This window comes from Heloderma suspectum, chromosome 3 (assembly GCF_057233095.1).
Source record: "Heloderma suspectum isolate Gila_16-S chromosome 3, 16-S_ref, whole genome shotgun sequence".
NCBI lineage: Eukaryota > Metazoa > Chordata > Lepidosauria > Squamata > Helodermatidae > Heloderma > Heloderma suspectum.
In genome coordinates this window covers 36822098-36842424 of record NC_139460.1, presented here as the reverse complement: position 1 = coordinate 36842424, position 20327 = coordinate 36822098, and the positions used below count along the sequence as shown (strand labels likewise).

At 44.5% G+C, this 20327-nt stretch overlaps 1 protein-coding gene across 1 annotated transcript in view; it reads left to right on the top strand.

Annotated features, from left to right (window-relative positions):
* FLT3 (fms related receptor tyrosine kinase 3) overlaps window positions 1–20327 on the top strand; it is a 103500-nt gene that overhangs the window by 7140 nt on the left and 76033 nt on the right. The gene's annotated exons all lie outside the window — the stretch shown is intronic.

Here is a 20327-nt window from a genome sequence, read left to right as displayed (position 1 = left end):
GTCAGAGCTCTAAAGGAGCTATCCAAGATGCAAAGCCAAGGTGTACCTTGGATAGCTCCTTTAGAGCTCTGACTGGTTTTGATGGAAACCTGGAGAGGTTTCACTGCCCCACTGACATCGGAGCCACCAGCCTCCACTGCATGTGGAGCTTTTAATGAGGGCCTTCTCGGTGGCCACTCTCAAGCTCTGGAACTCCCTGTTGAGGGAGGCTAGGTGGGCCCCCCTCTCTGTTGTCCTTCCACTGGCAGACAAAGACTTTTTTTAATTCAGGCAGGCCTTTGTCATGTAAGGGGATCTGTTGCTAAAGGGTTTTTAAAATTGTTGCTGCTGTTGTGTTCTTAATGGTATTTCTAAAATGTATTTGTTTTTATGCTATATTTTAATTATGATTTTGTTTGTAATCCAGATTTTCTTGTTAGCCATCTTGAGCAGCATTTTTTTTGGCAGAAATGCAGGATATACATTATGGGTGTGGTCCTATGGGTTGCTCCTGGGTACCCGTAAGCCCCCAGACTCGGAGGCTTACGAGAATCCTATGCAGAGAGGGAAGCACCTTGCACCTCCCATGCTGCATTTTAGCTTGACGGGTAATTTCACCTGTTTAGCAGAGGCTTCTGGGAGGGGGAGGGAAGGAAGCTGGGATGGCCATAGGAAAAGGTGTTAGACAGCTGCCCTGGCCTCTTCCCATCTCCTCCCCGAGGATCGCCTCCTTTCCCCATCTCCATGCTCCGTTTACCGAGCGCGGAGAGGCAGCCAGCACACTTCTCTCCATGCCGGCTGTGTGCGGGTGGGGGAGAGGAGTGTGGTTTCCTGGCTCCGAGCTGAGACCCTGTCTTTGAGTGCAGAACCAGGAAACCAAAATATCCTATGTCCCCCAGATGCTGTCCAGGGGACATAAGATACGGGATTGCTCCCTCCGTAAGTAAATAAATAATATTTTTAATAAGTTGGGTAGCCTACCTCATGCAAAAGCAGGGTTGGCCAATCCTGATGCAGATTTCTCAAGCCCTCTGAGGAGGGACAGCAAATGTTTCTATAATCTGTACAGCATCTAGCACATTGCTGCTGGTGCAATATAGATGCTCAACAGTAGAATTTGGAGCAGCTGTAACAGCCAGCTGCTTCTGCTGGGAATTGGCCAGAACTTTACGGTCCTCACAAAAATGATGTGCTCTGGGAGTTATATCCAATGTTAAAGTAGAACCATTGAAATGAATGGGACTTACATTAGACTAACATTGGATACAACCATTGGATGCAACCCATGGCCTGTTAACAGAATTGGAGGTTGCCAAACCAGAAAATGATTATTCCAAACTTTTTTCCCCCTGTTATTGCAGCACAATCTGCTCTCATAGGGTGTACACACACTCTTAGCATCATGTGAATGTGCTGGTTGCTTTTGCATGGTAATATCATGCACTGCAAATGATATTTGCTGTGAATGTAGATGCATCCACACTCTGCCAGTACAGTGAGATCTCTCCTGAACAAGAGGTGTGCAGACGTAACTGGGGTCATCCTGTAGGATGGACATGGGGAAATAGGAGCTGCCCCTGCATGTAAACAAGGCGAGATCAATGTAAGATATACCTCATTAATATCCTTAAAATACCCGGAAAGCCTTGAGATCGAGATGGTGACTGTTCTTTTCTTGAACCCAAAAAATCTTGCTTTGTGAACGTGCCAGTCCCAGTTTGGAATGGTTGCCTTCTTAAAAGCCCATAAAACATACCAGAGCATGTTTAGGCACAGAGTAGCTGCCAGAAATGCGAAATTAGAATACATTCAGAGGCAGAGGCAAGTTTGATCCTGACTATCACCACCCCAAATATGCACGCGTGCGCACACACACACAGAATTTTGCAAGACAGGCAACATTGTTCTGTGAATTTAATTCCTGCTGTGATTACCAGGTACAGTCGAGAGGATTCAGTTCCAAATGCTTGTCCTGTGTTGTAGGAATGAGTTCGACATGCAGAACAACAGTTACTCATGTGCAAACCCACCTTGGATCTGTCTGTATCTGCACACAGAAAAAAGGGACAGACCCACTGATTTGCCTTCTGCGTATGCAACCCAACATGAAACCTGTTGCACATAGCAAATAACATGTCTCAACACTTATAGCGAGAGGGCACCCATGACTCTATGTTACAGTGTGCCAGCAGTCTATAAATATTTGCTTCCCCACTCAAATGCAAATGGTTAGCAGCTTTTGATCTTTGTGATCTCTAGTTTGCAGTTTCCTTCACCCAGAACTGCTTGTGAGAGCCACTAGTTAGTGGTGCATGAGCATCTCTAGATTGGGTCCAATAACGAGAAGGCAGCACCATGCTGTACAAGATGGCATCAAACCTCAGTGGATGTATAGTCTCTGCACCAGGGGTAGGCAACCTCTTGGGTCCATGAGTACATCTGGGAATTTGAGAAACTGCTGGGTACAACCATAAAATGGCTGCAATGGGGGGGCATGGCTTGTCATAAAAGGACAAGTAACCTTCCTAGAGGCATTAATGAGAAATTAAGATGGCAGCAGCTAGAGACTTCCATGTTGCTTTGAAACAATACCAGGTGCTAGTAAGAAAATATAAAAGTATTTTAAACATAAAAATTGGGAGGAGTAGGGTGCCTCAGGGTTCATCAAGGAAAGCGTCAGAGGGCACCATGTTACCTATTCCTGATTGACACATTGGTTCAATCCAAGATTCCCAATATGCTTTGAACCCAAAATAACTTCTTCAGGGGGAAAGCTTAAAGAAACAAATACATCTATAAGTATACTGCCTATTATTAAGAAAGTCTCTATGAATCAGAGATCAACTATTTGTGCAAAATATGAAGAGCCTTACAATTAGGGATGTACGAAGGTCACTTACCTTTAACGAAATTTGATTCACGGTGGGGGGGAGGCGCTCCGTCCCTCCCCCCCCCCGAAATTCTGGCCGGGGGGGGGAGGCGCTCCGTCCCTCCACCCCCGAATCCTGGCCAGCCGGGCCCACAAATGGTGGCGGCCGTAGCCGCCGCCGTTTGCGTCCCTGCAGTCAGCCGTGATAGGCTACGTAAATGTTTACGTAGCCTATCACGGCTGAGTAAAAAAAACCCCACAAAACCGCGCGTATGCAAATGGCGGTGCCCATGGGCGCCACCATTTGCGTTCCTTATTTTGGCACGTCTAGTCTACATAAACATTTATGTAGACTACAGCGAAAATAAGGGGAACGCAAATAGCGTAGCGCCTACGCTATTTGCGTTCCCCTTATTTTCGCCGTAGTCTACGTGAATGTTTGTAGACTAGACGTGCCGAAATAAGGAACGCAAATGGTGGCGCCCATGGGCGCCACCATTTGCGTACGCGTGGTTTTTTGTTTTTTGTTTTTACTCAGCCGTGATAGGCTACGTAAACATTTACGTAGCCTATCACGGTATTTTTAAAAAATCTAGCCGTGATAGGCTACGTAAATCTTTATATAGCCTATCATGTTTTGTTGTTGTTGTTGTTTTTACTGGAAATGGCGGCGGCAGCCAGTCAGAAGACCGGCCGCTGCTGAACTGGAGCCGCCGCCGCCAGGAGGATTTGCCCAAGGTAAGTCCCGTCCCGGGGGAGGGGCCAGGGGGGGCAGACCGTTTCGCCACCAATTTCGGGGGCCCAGTGCGCTGGCATTCGGTCTCCCCAAGATTCGTGGCGAAATTCTCTAACATCCCTACTTACAATATGTTGATTCTATTCTATAAATGGTTCCAGTTATCATGTTCAAGGCCATTATACAAAGAATGCAAAAGATCAGTCCTAAAATGGCACTAAAATAGGTCAGAATCTGTTAAAGGATACTTTGAAATGTATAAGCCCTTTTATATTTATATGAAATGGTTATGAGACGTAACAACTGACGCCATACTGTTAGATAAGTTCATTTGTTTTGTAAAACTTTTCTCCTGAAGGAAGGATTTATTTGACTTCAAAACATGTGAGGATTTATGAACTGGATAAATTCGTATCCAGCCAGGGAAGCTGGTTGCCACCTCTGGATTGGGGCCACTAGTTGTAAGTGTTACTGTTTTAAATTATGGTTTAAATGTTATCACATAACATCCCTTAAATTTCATAGGGTGAAATCAGTGAACATCCGCTTGCACAAAGGAACTTCCCCTTCCTTTTGTTCCCTTTGCAAACCCCCCCCCCATCTTTTCTGGAGTTTCTCCCAAACCTCTGGGGTAGATTTGGGTGGGATTCAAGGGACTACAGGAGGAAGGGGAATAACCACCCTCCCTCTTCCACTGAAAGAAGTCTTCCATTGGCAGAAGGGCACTAGTTGGATGCCTCCTTTGGGAACAGACAGGGTTGTATCCAGTATTAGTCTAACTTCAGTCCTATTCATATCAATGGATCTACTCTAAGTAGGACTAATGTTGGATACATCCCATAATAGTAAAGGGCCATAGCTTTTATATCTTGCTTGTGGGCTTATTTATTTATTTGATCTATACCCTGCCCTTCTACCAAAAAATGTCACTCAAGGCAGCTTACAAAAACAATTTAAAATAGATTAAAACAATAAAGTACATTCAAATATAATAAAAGCATAATGATTACAGAATAAAAACAGCACCCAACCCAAGACCCACTTACAGGCCAAAGGTTTTCTTGAATAAAGCGGTCTTTGCCTGCTGGCGGAAGTACAGCAGAGAGAGAGCTGTGGAACTCCCTTGGGATGGAGTTCCACAGCCTGGGATCAGCCACCAAAAAGGCCCTCTCTCACGTCGCCACCAAATGTGCCTCTGAAGCCAACAGTCTCAGAAGAAGGGCCTCCTCAGAAGGTCTTAGGAACTGGGCAGACTCATATGGAAGAAAGTAGTCTTTCAGGTAGCCTGGTCCCAAGCCACATAGGACTTTATAGGTCATAACCAGCAGTCTGAATTCTGCCTAGAAACAGTCCAGCAGTCAGTGCTTCCTGTAACCAGCCCCAGTCAACAGCGTGGCTGCAGCATTCTGGACCAGCTGAAGTTTCTGAACACTTTTCAAAGGCAGCCCCATGTAGAGCACGTTACAGTAGTCCAAATGGGATGTAACTAAAACATGTGTGACTGGCCAGATCAGACATCTCTAGGCATGGGCACAGTTGGCACATTAGACTCAGCTGTGCAAAAGCACCCCTGGCCACAGCCCTGATCTGGGCATCCATGTTCAGGGCCAAGTCCAAGACTACACCCAAACTGTGAGCTTCAGTCTTCAGGGGGAGTGTAACCCCATCCAGCACAGGTTGAGTTTCTATTACGGCTGTACACCGCCTCGGTCCAAATCCCGAATGCTGAAGCAAATCGGGGTGATTCAGACCGCTTCAGTCCAAATCTGAAGCGGGTCCTGAGCCGTCCGAAGCAGGTCGGAGAGATCCGAAGCGCTTCGGATCGCGTCGGACAATTCTGAAGCCCAAAGGGCCTGTCTGAGCAAATATAACAACTTGCTGGGGGGGGGGGGTGAGAGGGGGGAACTGAGCCTTGGAAAGTGGCATCTCTAGGGGCTAATAGGGCTGAACTTTTAACCCAGCAGTTTGTTTCCTTGCTTTGTACTGTTCGTTCTTTGGCTGCCTGTCCTTCTCAGTTGCTATTCCTTCGCTTCCCATTTTTCAGTTCTTTATATTCTTATAAAAAAACAAAGAATAAAAAACAAAACAAAACCCAACCCCTTTTCTCTTCTGTTAGGCTTTAGTGTCATTTCCCTTCCCCTCACCCCTTAGCTTGTAGGTAGTTTTTTCTTTCTGTATCTGCTTTTCTTTTGGTCTTGTGTGTGCATGCGTGCGTGCTGTGTGAGTGCACCATACACATTATTGTGCACAAGCATACAGGATGTGGCCGCAGTACACTAACAGTCCAATATATACTGTGGGGCAAAGCAGTACACAATACACATAATATGAAGCGTCATCACTTTTGCTGATTTTCCAAGAAACTTTTGTCTGTTTTTCCCCCTTGTGTACTTCAAATGCTTATAAGAAGAATTTGATCAGGCTAGACTATATGTATTTTTTAAATGTTTGCTTCATCTTACCCTTTCTGGGGAAAAGGGCTGCCAAAGTTATCAGGGGCCTGGAACAATTCCTCTATAAAAGGCTTCAATGTTTGTGCTGTTTAATTCAGAAGAAATGCAAATAAGGGGGAAGATTTATAAAATATGGAGTAGAGAAAGTGCAGCAGTGCAATTAAAAAATAAGTCCCACTGAGTTCAGTCAGTGTGACTTTTCCAGGTAATGTGTATTGCAATTTGCAGCCAAAGAGATGTTTTAAGTTTTCTTTCTTCCCTTAATCAGAATCTCTGGTCAGTGCAAGATTCAGAACAGACTAAAGGAAAGTACTTCTGCACTTCAAAAAAACCCCTACACAAGAGATTAGGCTTAATGACCTCCTAACTGTCACCTTAAAAACCTTCTGATTAGGATTTCTAATCCCCTGTGTGGCTGACAGTTTTTTACCTTTTGTTTTAGTTTCTGAGAAAGGGAAATTTTACTTGTACCTAGCACAAAAACTACTGGGCCAAACTATCTGAAATTTGGCAGGTTCAGTCATCTCCATTGGGTGTATTTCATGTATTTATCATAAAAACTGAAAAGTTACGGTCATTTCTGTTTTCCAGTGCAAGTCAATGGGGAAACACAAAATCTGAATAATTCAGATATCTGAATTTCGATTCGGATATGAATCAAAAACAAATTGGATTGGGTCCAAATTGTTCTGAAGCGAATCAGGGCTGATTCAGAAGATCTAAATCAGCCTCTGAAGTGAATTGGCGGGTCCATGCGCAGCCCTCGTCCCTATTCCTTGATCTGTCTTTCAGCTGGCCAAAAGCACCTCTGTCTTGTCTGGATTAAGCTTCAATTTGTTTACCCTCATCTTCCTTGGATGGAAAGGAGAGATAGAGTTGGCTTTCCAGAACAGCAGGTTGGGTGAGGTTGGAAATGAAATGCTGGACGATATGGATCCAGAAATACTAAGAGCAGACCCACTGACATCAGTGGGAGTTAAGTTAGTCATAATTAATTTAAGTCTCATTCATTTCAGTGGGTCTGCTTTAAGTATGGCAATAACTGGACCCCGCCTAGCAGAGTTTTGGTCCAACAGCCAGACTGTTCTTAAGATCTTATGTTATGGTCTTGAATCCTTCTAGCTTGACGTATTGGAAGGATGAGTGAATAGGTGAATGATACTAGAAACTCATGTTTCATTTCAAAGGGGAAGTCTCTAAGGTATTTAAATGACAAAGAGTATCATTTCTTCAGTTGTTGTTGGAACACTATTAGAGTTGCATTTTCATTTCTTCATCGTATGAGATTTTCTCTCTCAGTAGGTAATGTAGCTATGGTCAGCATACAGCTACTATCAGTGGCTAAGTAGCATGGATCATTGCCTGATATCCTTGAGACATTATAAAAGGGCTCGATCCCCTATATCTGTGTTGGCTAGAAGATGTAAAACTCGCCTTCAGACATTTATGTTGAATTTGTACCTTCCCTCTGAAACAGCAGTAGTTCACTCGAGCAGTAACTTCAGCAGTAAAGTACTACTCTCCAGTACTGTCCACATGGTCCAACCGTGTGGGAAAGGGCCATAGATCCGTGGTAGAGTACCTGCTTCGCATTTATTAAATTTATTAATCGCCCATCTGGCTGGTCACCAGCCACTCTGGGCGATGTATAAAATATATAATAAAACAGTTTAAAACAATAAAATTCTACAGTAAAAACATTTTCTAAAATGCCCTAACCCACCCCAAATGCCTGCCTGAACACCCACGTTTTTAATGCATGGTGGAAGTACATTAAAGAGGGGGCATGGCAGAGTTCCCTAGGGAGGGAGTTCCACAGAGTGGGGGCCACCACAGAAAAGGCCCTCTCCCTCGTCCCCACCAGTCTAGCTGTCCTGGCTGATGGGACAGAGAGAAGGCCATCCGAGGCTGATCTTGTTAAGCGGCCTGTGGTGTTGCTGGAGGGGCTCCTTAAGATAGGCTGGGCCGGAACCATATAGGGTTTTAAAGGTCAAAACCAACACCTTGAATTTGGCCCCGAAAACAACTGGTAATCAGTGCAACTCCTTCGGCACCGGAGTGATGTGGTCTTGCCGGCGGTTGCCTTTAATCAGGTGAGCCACTGTGCTCTGTACCAGCTTCAGCTTCCAAACCATCTTCAAGGGTAACCCCACGTAGAGCGCATTACAGTAGTCTAAACGAGAGGAGACCAGGGCATGTACTACCGATGGGAGCAGATGGTCGGGAAGGAAGGGGCACAGCTGCCATATCAGATGGAGTTGATACAGCGCTGTCCAGCTCACAGCTGACACCTGAGCCTCCATGGACAGCTGGGAGTCCAGAATGACCCCCAGGCTGCGGACCTGGTCTTTCAAGGGTAGCCGTACCCCATTCAACACCAGGTCAGCATCCCCCAGCCTCCTCTTGTCTCCCACCAAAAGTACCTCGGTCTTGTCAGGGTTCAACTTCAGCTTATTCCTCCCCATCCAGCCACTCACTGTCTCCAGACATTAGGCAGGGATTCTACGGCCAACCTTGGTGAAGATTTGAATGAGAGGTAGAGCTGTGTGTCATCCGCATATTGATGACACCACACCCCAAACCTCCTGATGATAACCCCCAGAGGCTTCACATAGATGTTAAATCGCATCGGGGAGAGGATGGAACCCTGTGGCACCCCTCACGTGAGCAGCCACGGGTCCGAACCTTCCTCTCCCAGTTCTACCCTCTGGTACCTGCTGGAGAGGAAGGACTGGAACCACCGCAATACGGTGTCTCCAATGCCCAACCCCTCCAGGCGGTCCAGGAGGATACCATGGTCAACGGTATCAAAAGCCGCTGAGAGGTCGAGGAGAACAAGTAAGGAGCATTCACCCCTATCCAGAGCCCTCCTCATATCATCCACTGAGGCGACCAAGGCCGTTTCTGTCCCATGCCCAGGCCTGAAGCCCAACGGAAATGGATCTAGATAATCGGCTTCTTCCAAGTGTGCCTTCAACTGCATTGCCACCACCTGCTCAATCACCTTGCCCCAAAATGGCAGATTCGAGACTGGGCGAAAGTTGTTCAGAACTTGGGGATCCAAGGAGGGCTTCTTTAAGAGTGGTCTTATCACTGCCTCCTTGAGGGCTGATGGCATCACTCCCTCCTCAAGGAAGGTGTTGACCACTGCCCTGATCCCCTCACCCCGTCTCTCTCTGCAGCCCACAGTGAGCCAAGATGGGCAAGAATCAAGTAAGCAGGTGGTCGGCCTTACAGATGAAAGCACCTTGTCCACTTCACCAGAAGGAAGAAGCTGGAACCGATCCCACAAAACCAGTTTGCCACAGGCCACCTCTTGCTCACTTACTGTATCCACAGCGCACGGAATAACACTCCTAATCCAATCAATTTTATCTGCAAAGTGCCTTGCCAAGGCCTCACAGGAGGCCTTAGAATGCTCTAGTGGTTCCGGAGCCACAGGACCGACCAGGGTCCGGACCACTTGGAACAGCCTCCTGGGACAGCACTCTGCAGACACGATAGAGGCAGCATAATATTCCTTTTTTGCTGCCTTCACCGCCACTTGATAGGCTGAAAATAGAGGTCTAGCTTGTGTCTGATCATCTTTGGAGCGAGACTTCTGTCACCGGCGCTCTAGCCGTCTCACCTCCTGTTTCAGAGATCGTAACCGTGGATTGAACCATGGTGCATTCTGAGCCCTGTTCAGGGGGAGAGGGTGTTCGGAGCCACCCAATCTAATGCCCCAGTGATTGCATGCAGTGGGTCCCAGGTTCAATCTCCAGCATCTCCAGATAGCATTTGAAAAACACCTACCTGAAACCAGGCAGATCCGCCGCCAGTCAGTGTTGACAATACTGGACTAGAAGGACTAATGGTCTGACTCCATAATGATCTGAAAGGGGGAGTCCTATGCTTCTATTTCTGTTTGCTTTAGTATATCTGCACCTACAGAGATAAAGTACTTTGTTGATAAAGTTTTTGCTGGAATAATCTGCTCCCATGTGAGACGGTACTTATCCCCAGTCTCTGGGGAGTAATGAATCATAGATGGAGGAGGTGGACAGGAAGGTATTTTCTGCACACAATAAATGCTAAAGGTGTGTGGGTCCACTCTGTAAAGGTACAATCTTTCTGTTTCTGGCAGAGATGTAGAGCTTTTCTAAATGAGGCTGTTAATTGGCTGTTAACCCGCTATATCTGCTTTCAGCTTCCTTGCAGAATTGAGATTTGAACACCACACAAGAAGCAGTTCCTTCCCTGGTTTTCTGCTACACAACCTCTAGGTGGCATTATGGTATAGCAGAATAGTGTAAAATACACAAGAGGAAATCACACTTTCTTTTGCTTTCACAATTAAATAGTTGCTTTAAATAAACTCACTGAAAGTGCTGGTTAGACACAGAAGCGAAACTGGAGGGTCATGACATTGTCTACAGAACCCATAAACAATTGTGAGTAGGGAATGATGAGCGCACGATAAATGCCTCGTATGGAAAGCCCATATCGGAGAAGGCAGGGTTAGCCCTACCTTTAGGCAAAGTGAGGCAGCTGCCTCAGGCAGCAGATGCTTATGGATGTGGTGTTTTGGAGCACACAGCTGTGTGTGCCATACAGCCTGCCCTGCACTCCCTAAATTAGCCTGCTGTCCTCAGGTATGGTGGAAGACAATGACAACATTTGCATGATCACTGCAGTCTACTGTGGCTTATTTATTTAAGCCCCAGTGGGTTGCTGTGCGTGCTCAGCGGTTTTTGAATATTCAAGCCGCAACCTCAGCTCGTTGTCTTGTCTGAATCCAGTGGGGGTGGGTTGTGTAAGGCTTAAACAACACTCACATAGTCCTAAAACAAGCCATGGGTTGTTCAAGGGTTGTTTAACCTTCGTACAAGCCACACCCATCAGGATTGGATGACATGGCAAGCATTGTTGCATTGTTCTGACACAAGGAATGTTTCATTACAGTTATCATGTGAAATATATTCAGAAACGTTTCCTAAGGAGCTATAGCCATACCCTTATTTTAGGAAGCAAAACTGCAAATTCTTTTGAGTCTGCCTTTTTTTAGCATAATTCTGTCTGTTAAGTATCCCAGGTGTATGCACAACGAATTAGATTTTTCGTTGTTTTTAAAATTCAAACTTTGTTAATAAAGTTTAAAGTACAAAGATGAAAAAAGAATACTCAGGGAAAGCACACGGAACTGCAGTTACAAAAGCAATAAATGGTAGGTATCTACCATCTTAAAATTAGAGTTCAACTGCTCAATGAAAGGATCTCAAATCTACTAGAATGATTTACATATATCCTAAGGCACTGGGAGTGTAGCTAACTTATTTTAATACATGACATTTCAAGTTCTCTCTAACTTCAGAGTTTCGGTTTTTTGCTATGGCTATTCTTGCTGCAATCAACAGATTGCTCATTGATTCCAAGGAAACTTGAATTTGCGTATTCTTTTAAACACCTGAATAACTGTGCCAGTGATTACTGTGACTTTATGAAATATTGTTGCTGAAATAATATTTAAAGCCTTCTTTCAGAATTCATTGATCTTTGGACATATATTCTAGAAATGGTGAAAAACAACTATTCAATCAACAGTTTCTGAACCTGACTCAGTAATCTGAGGAGAAACAGTTTTGTGAAATGTATCTCCCCTCAACTTTGTTTTGCTGATTCAGACCTTGTTCATATCATGAGGTTGTATCCAATGTTAGTCCTACTTAGAGTAGACCTATTGAAATGTATGGGACTTAATTTAGTCATGACTAACTTATGTCCCATTCATTTCAATGGGTCTTCTCTAAGTAGGACTAACATTGGATACAACCCATATATTTCAATGCATACATAATATTAAAAATAAAGGGCACAAGCCAATGGCAAGTTCTCTAGCGCAAGTTCCATTGAAATGAATGGGAGATGCTCAAGGGTATTACTATACTCCCATTCATTCATGTGCATGATAACTTCATAGTGGATTATGCCTACAGTGCATACTGTATGCATAATTCTGAAGTGCATAACTCTGGCCACTGAATATTAGTCCAAATTTAAAAAGGCTTTATATTGTATATTGTATACAAAACAGGGCAGATAGGCGTTTTGGAAGCATAAAATAACTTTTGTTGAAAATCTGCCTTTATTAGAAACCTGAATGTGGACGTTCTGTTTGCATTGGAGGAGAAAACAAAACCTGTGTTACAGTATTTGTCCAGAAAAGCAAATCCATATCAAAGGGTTGTACAAGTATTTATGATACACTCTTATGTCTGCAGCAAATTCCATGAGGAAATCATACAAAGAGCATTTGATTATAGGCTTTTGCATATTGTGAAAACGTCTTGATTCAAAGAGGTCAAAATTAGCATGGTGATTGTAGCAGCTTTGCAGTTCTGAAGCTCTCGTTGATGGCAATGTCATGCTTGCTTGCTTAGTCTAGATTTAATTTGGCACATAATAGGAAAGATTTGGGCTAGTTTTACAGAGAATGCTTAAATTAGGTTTTCCGTTTCCCACATCTGTAACTCACAAGGTCTGTTGGGCCGAATGTGTAATTGATTTAAAAGCTCCATCTTCTGCTTTCTTTCCTGCATTAGCATTGACACATTCTAGATTTATTTATGTGTGCATTGGGCAATGCTATTTGTTGGTACTATTCCACTTTCTCAGAGTATAGATAAGATAGAAAATATGATTAGGTCAGGAGCTATGGACTGTTGCCTGTTGTTGAGGCAACTGCAGACAAGATTCTAGTCCTTTAGGGGTTTGGTTGGATCCAGACTTGGTCATACAAAACATTGAAATCAATGGGACTTAAATTAGTCATGACTAATTTCAATGGGTCTACTATTAGTATGACCAGGTCTGGATCTGACCCATTATATTCTGGAAATGGAAGAATTAAAAGTGGCATAATCAAATCACACAGATAGATGAAAGCTACTGGGAAATCAACTTCGAAGACTTTTACCTCCTCTTGTAGGGCAGTGGTCCTGTTTCTTACCTGACTGCTAGAGTAACTTCCTAGCATATATTTTTTTCCAATTCCTCCCTTGCCCCAAATATCCAGTTTCAGTTTTTAAGCTCATTGTTGCCATAAAAAAAAGTAAAATCAAGTCTTTGCCTGTGATTTTCTCAGTGCTCTGCAGTACCAGAGCTGCAGAGCTAACTAAATAATAGTTTATTCCCTGTTGATTTTATTACTGTTTTCTTTATCTCTGCCAAATCTGCCCTTAGTTCTATTCAGTATAGGGAACCACAGCTGCAGCCCTGCATACTGGAAACAGAGACTTAGTGCCAGGAATACACCACCCTTCTGGGCTTGTTTTTGGTAAAGCACATGCACAATTTTCCATTTGTCTTTTACTTGACCTGTCTTCGGCTTTTGAGATCATTGATCATTCCGTTCTTTGCTACACGCTTTGGGGTTTGGCGCTTTCTTGGTTTCATTCTGATCTTTCTAAGCATTCTTTTCCCTCATCTATTAATGGTTATTCTTCCTTTTTCTCTCCCCCCATTTCAACTAACATTCCTCAAAGACTTATCTTGAGTCCTCTTATTTCCTTCCTCTTAGTCAGCCTTCCCCAATTAGGAGCCCACCAGATGTTTTGGACTCTAACTCCCATCAGCACCAGCCAGCATGGCCAGAGTTCAAGAATGATAGGAGCTGTAGTCCAAAACATCTGGAGGGCAAACAGCTTCCATCCTCCTTGAATAGGATGAAATCCTGTTTTTTGTTCTTTCAGCGTTTGTTATGATTTCTATGGTGACCACCTGCAGTTCCATTTTTCTTCTTCTGATCTACTTTCCTCTTCTCTTCCTAAGATTTTGGTTTGTCTTTTTTCCTGACCAAATGTCTTTGCATAGACGTCTGCCTTCCCAATAGCTTTGTATCACTCAAATGGACAACCTGTTTGATTTTCACAATGGTTTTTTTTTGTTCCAATTTCAGTCATATTTCTTCTTCAGTTCTATAATTACTTACTATTATTGTTATAGATAATGAAAAAATATCAATAAAATACTGATTGGAAGAGAAAGGTAAAAATCTAAAGCTGAGCTGATGTTTCTGTTTTCAGTACTCTGTGTTTGTAACTTCGTCCTTTACTCACAGTTTGGGTTATGTATCTATTATTCCCAATCTGCAAGTGCTCTTCTTTTTCTTTAACTGATTTATTAAATGTATATTATGCTTTTCCATACAAATAGGGCTCGAGGCAGCTAACAAATGTAAGATTTCATTTTATTTATTTGATTTCTGTTCTGTCCAATACCCAAAGTTCTCTGGGCAGTTTACAAAGATTAAAAACCTTAAAAATACAATATTGTATATAATAATTTTTTTTTTACATACAAACGTATAAAGAGACAATGCACACAACATGTGTGTACACACACACACACACACACACACACACTCTAAAACAATTTTAACAATTAACAATAAAAAAATCCAGGACCTGATTAAAACCTTATCATATGCTGCTGAATGCCTGAATGTAGAGGAAGGTCTTCATAACATGGCACCAAAAGATAACAATGTTGGCGCCCAGCAGGCCTTGCTGGGGGGATTGTTCCATAATTGGGGGCCACCACTGAGAAGGCCCTCTCCTTTGTTGTCACCTTCTCAGAGGAGGCACCTGTGAGAGGTCCTTAGGTGATGAGCAAAGATAAAAACAAAACTGAAATTAAAAAATAAAAGCAAATTAGTTTTAAAAACAAAGAAATACACAGCACCCACCATTTAAAACCTACTTCAGCAAATAGTCTTAAAAGCCTGCCTAGTTTTTTTTTTTTAAAAAATCAAACTACAAGAGCAATCCTATGGCCCCTAGACAGCATCAGAGGGGCCATAGGATAGTTTGGATTCGTGGATCGGAGGTCAGAGTCAGTGCTCTGACTCGAACCCAGAAGTCCGAGCTCCCTGCCCCCTTCCCCACGCAGCCAGTGTGGAGAGAACCGCACCGGCTGCCTCTTGAGGGCACAAAAGTGACCTCTAAAGGAAGGTAATGGGTGGGGAGGGGAGGGGACTGGGGAGGCTGGCTTATGAGGAATCCTCCTGCCTCACCAGCCTCCTTCCCTTCCCCTCCCCAACGCCTTGGCTAGATGGGGAAAAAAAGTCTGTGTTGCTGAAATGCAGAGCGGGAGGAGCACAGAGGCAAAGATCGTCTCCGCTGCGCCCACTACTCTGCATTGGATGGCCATAAGCCTCTGAGTTCAGAGGCTTACGCCCCTCCCCATAGGATTGTTCCCTACATGTGTTAATTGGTTTACCTAGTACCAGGATATTTGTGTTATCAGCAACAACTGCACTGTGAATGGTCCCTGTCCATAATGTGATTGTCGTTTTTTGCATGTAATTTCCTTCTCACCTCACTGCTTACCATTCTCTCTCCCTACCCCCAACGATATGTACTATATATAAACCTGAAACTCTCCATAATATTCCATGCAACTGATGAAGTGGGCTATTGTCCACAAAAGTTTATGGCAGAATAAACGTGTTAGTTTTTACGGAGCCGCAAGATGCTTTCTAATACAGCTACCAGTTGGGAATTGTCTGAATAAAAACGTTGTTGCCTGCCAGTGGAAGGACAACAAAAATGCAGCTAGCTGGGCAGTGGTGGCTCCAGGTTTTGGAGGGCCCTTGGGCAAGACATGCTCAGCGGGCCCCCTCGGTCATGAGTCTACCTTCTCACCTCCATCGTCACCAACTGCTCTTGCTCCTCACCCTCTTTGTCATCATTGTCACCACTTGCTTGCTTGACAAGCAGCGAGCCAGAGGGCAGGGGCATCTTCTGGTCCTCCATCCCACCACCACCATTGCCTGGGTCAGAGCGAGCGGCCGGTAAACAAGCAGGCTGCAGTGATGAAGAGGAGGAGCAAGTCCAGGGGGCTCTTGTGTCACTGGGCTCTTGCTGGGGTGTGGGCACTTGACAAGTGCCCAACCATGCCTACCCTTGATTCTGGCCCTCTAGCTTAGCTTGACAGGAGGTTCCAGAGCCTGGGAACAGTCGCTGACAAGGTCCCACTCGTGCGTTTATTCAGTCTACTTCCCCAGCACTGCCATTAAGAAGAACAAGCACTGTTTGTATCACACACACCCCATACCACAGTTTGCCCTCCTCAAATTCACAAATTCTTTGTTAGTTTTGGCTTTGTGCCAGCTAAGGGTTATTTCCAATTGCTAAGGTCTGCTTTGCTCAGTAGCCCAGGCACAAAAGAGAAACGGCATTTGCAACACCTCTCCTGAGGCCAACGGGCATTGTGTTTTCTTGAATAATTAGTGTCAGGGTGGTTGGGCCATCAGGAAAAGTGAAGGCAACTATAATCAACAGAAGCCTAAAAGCATAGAGAATATGTCAGAGGCTGCTGTTCCAGTTTTAAAGCAGGAAAGCAGCGCCAGCTGGACGAATCCTGAACAAATGCAAAGGAGAGTCACTGTGAAAAAACCAGAATAAAAGGAGTTGTCATTTGACAGTGAGGCAGAGTTATTTTCACACCAAAGTTTACGTTTCACTGAGGGGAGAGGATACAGACAAGAAAACACATATTCAGGATGCATTCGCTTTAAAACAAGGGTTTGTTGTTATTCAAACTAACACTGAGAGGGTCACAGAAAAGTTGGCTAGTCCTGATAAGGCGACACTTCCTGGGTTTGGAGTTGAGAGTGGGGGGAGGGAAAACAAGGCCTACTTGAGGAAGCACATGAGAGAAAGAGCCAAGAAAGTGTAATGGCTTGAAAAGGAGGGTGTTATACCAAGTGCTATAAGTTAGGGTAGTTCTCATGGCTTGGGCCAGCCTTCTGCAACCTCGAGCCCTCCAGATGTGTTGGGCTGCAACTCCCATCATTCCCAGACAGATCCACCAGGTTGGGGAAGGCTGTTCTGGGCTAAGGCTCAGCTGGACCCATAGAAAAAGCTGCACCTGATACGATAAAGCCATTCTTCGATATTGGTATATACCTACCTGCACACAGAAAACTAGATATCAGGGAGAAAGGTTCTAGCATTCTCACTGAGATGCTTGCTTTCCATGTGTAGGGATTGTTTTTCTGTATCATATATGTGGACTACCCTGCTGATGATCTTGAAAATGCTGCATCATGCAAGGAGAATACAGCATTGTGGTAGACAGATATTTTTGCATGTTCAAGCAGAGATGTCTGTCAAACATGGATCCATGTTAATCTGGTCTTGTAAAAGGGCCTGAACAGCAGTGATCGAATTTTAAATTGATTGATTTAAAATTTCTATACTATCCTTTCATCACCAAAGGCTATCACAGAGCAGTGTACATAAGATTATAAAAGCAATATAATATAACCATTTAAAAGTTGTGTGTTTGTTTGAACTATATATATCCTGCCTTTCTTCCAGATGACAGGCCCCAAGGCATGTCACAATTTCCATCCAGAGAGCTTCAGCTATTGGGCAGTGTAGAAATGTAATAAAAAAAACTGAGAATAATAATACATAATAAGATTCCTTAAAAGGCAGTGGTGACTTATGAAAACTCTAGGGGGACGATGATGGAAAGCGTCCACTCCCAGTTGCTGCCGCTGCTGGCTGTTCTAAATGGAAGAATGACATCAGAAATTCTGGCTGCAACATTGGTCAGAAGTCTTTCTTTCCTTACTGGCATTTATGCTGCCTCCCCCGCCCCCCAATAATATGGACAAATTAGGGTGGCCACTTATACATTCCTAGGAAAGAGGAATTTCATCACCCAAAAAGAGGGTAAAAGAGGGTACCAATTTGCATAATATTTGCACATGCCAATTTTTTTTATATAGGTGCAAATTTAGACATGCCTATAATTTCAGTCGAAATACAATACATCTCACTGAAATACAGTACATCTCACCATAGTGGAGAGCACTGATCAGCTGAGCTGTGTGCCTGTTCAGTCAGCTGCCCAGATGCTCATTGTTGATTGGCAACTTTTAAAGATCCAGTGCTGCTCTCCCTTCTTATGGCTCTTTGACTTTAAACAAGACCTGGACTGGACAGCTCAACAAATACAGGACACCTCCAAATAGAGGGCTGTCCTCTGTAAAGTAGGACACCTGGCCTCCCTAGATTGAAAGCTAAACCGAGTAGGGCTGGTCCAAGATGTTTTGCTACCTGAAAAAAAACAAGATGATGCCAGTGGAGGCTGGTGCCTCTGATTTTGATAGGGCCGTCATTCCATTCTGGGTTTCAGGCAGAGCCAGGCAGAACTCAGGGATAGCTCCTTAAGAGTCCTGGCTGGTTCCAACTAAAACCCAGAATGGATTTACAGCCCCTCCAGAATCAGAGCCACCAGCCTCCACTGGATGACGCTCCTCCCCTTCCATGTACAGAAGCTGACCTGACTGGCAGTTTAATTTTACTTCTACACTGGTGACAGGATAACATCTGCCACAACATCTGATGGTGGCAGGCTAGCTTAGGGGGCGCAGGGCAACTCTGTTCTCCAACACCATGGTGCCACTCACTCACTGCTCCGCCTGGCCCCTGCTCACTACCTGCTCAGAGAAATGCTGCAATGCAGCACTGATGGGATCCCATAAGTAGGCAATGCATGCATACATGCACCATATGGTAGAGTGCGTAGTCTGGGGTGGCTGCAGGGCCAGCCTAGGAGACTTTGCTGCCTGAGGCAAAGAACAAGATGGTGCCCTCTCCCGTTCCATATACAAAAGCTGACTTGACTGTTTCTTCAGCACTGACAATGGAACAGCATCATCCGCTGCTCCTGAAGGCAGCCGGTTAGCTTAGGGGACACAGGGCAGGCCACATGGCACACACATCTCTCCTCCAACAACTGCTGCTGCCTCCCAGCATCTGCCACCTGAACCGACTGCCTCTCTCTACCTAAGGGTAGGGCTGGCCCTGGCTGGCTGCCTCTGGCCTCTGCATTTGGTCAGGTGCATTTTCCGGCAGTTCCATCTGTGACATGTTGGGAGAAGGCCTATAGGCAGCAAGCCAACCGAGTGAGCAACAAGCAAGCTTTGCCACAGGTGCACAGGAGGATGGAACGGTCATGGGGCACACTGCCCCAGCATCCACCTCCAGAAACCTGACTCTCCCTAATGGTAAGGCTAGTCCTGCAACTGAGCTTATTCTTGAAGTACTGCATGACATCCGGTTACTATTTTATTGTAGTTGCTTCAGTATCTGTCTTTATGGTTGTCCAGCCAGCTTGAGAAGTGCTGACAAAAATGTAGCGGGGGAGACGTTTTTGAATGAGCTGTTATTGGAAATATATTGGGGGTTCAAATAATTATACTTAGTATAAGCTGCTTTGAATATGTCCAAAGTGCAGTTCACTTTACCTGCGGTTAGTTGCTTGCTCTTACTTCACTTTTTCTGGTTCCTTATGTCTCATTTTTATCTTTTGGATTAGGATGTGGTTTTTAATCCACAAATATGTGTAAGGTGTATTTTAAAAAAAAACCCTCCGGCAGAATAGGCATAATGCTCTTCTCATTTTTCAGGAAATGTGAACAATAGGCTATAATGGACAATGAGGAAACATTAATGCCAGAAGAAGAGAAGCAGACTGCCTGTTATGGGAAGATATTTATTTATTTAAAGTACTTTTATAGCACCTTCATGACAAAGCCCGTCCAAGGCAGCTTTACAAAAGATAATTAAAATCATAAAACAATTTTAAAAATACACAACAATTCAGATACAACAGCTAAAAGCAACAGCTGTTTAAAAGCAATGTAAAACCCAACCCATGGCACCTTTGATAGAGCACTTTAAGCAGAACACGAATGCTGTGGCAGGTTGACTCCTGCTGCAAAACCTTTGGATGTCAAATGATGATTCTGTAGATCAAATAACTGATGCACATTTGCACAGCCAGAGAATATTCTCCACCAAAATTGAATGGAAAGAGTAATTGAGGAGAACCTTTTTTGGAGCAAAATTGGTAGCAAAATGAGATTTAGGGCGCAATCCTTTGAAGATAGTCACCAGCCTTGAATTTGGAGGCTGGTGACTATCCTATGTAGAGTGGCTGGAGCATGGAGGGGATCCTTTCCCCTGGCCTCTGGCAACCCTGCACTTTTGGTTAGATGCGCAATTTTGTGTGCCTAGCTGGGGACTTCGGCGCAGGAGAGAGGGAGGCCATGCAGCACATGGGAAGCCTCATAAAGTGGCTTCTGCAGTCTCCTCCCTTCCCTGCCCCTGGGACCACCCCCTTCCTCCCATCTCTGCGCTCTATTTGCTAGCCTGGAGAAGCAGCCGGTGTGTAGAGAACCACATCAGCTGGGAGGGGGAGGGGAGGGGAGCGTAGTCTCTGGGAACCATGT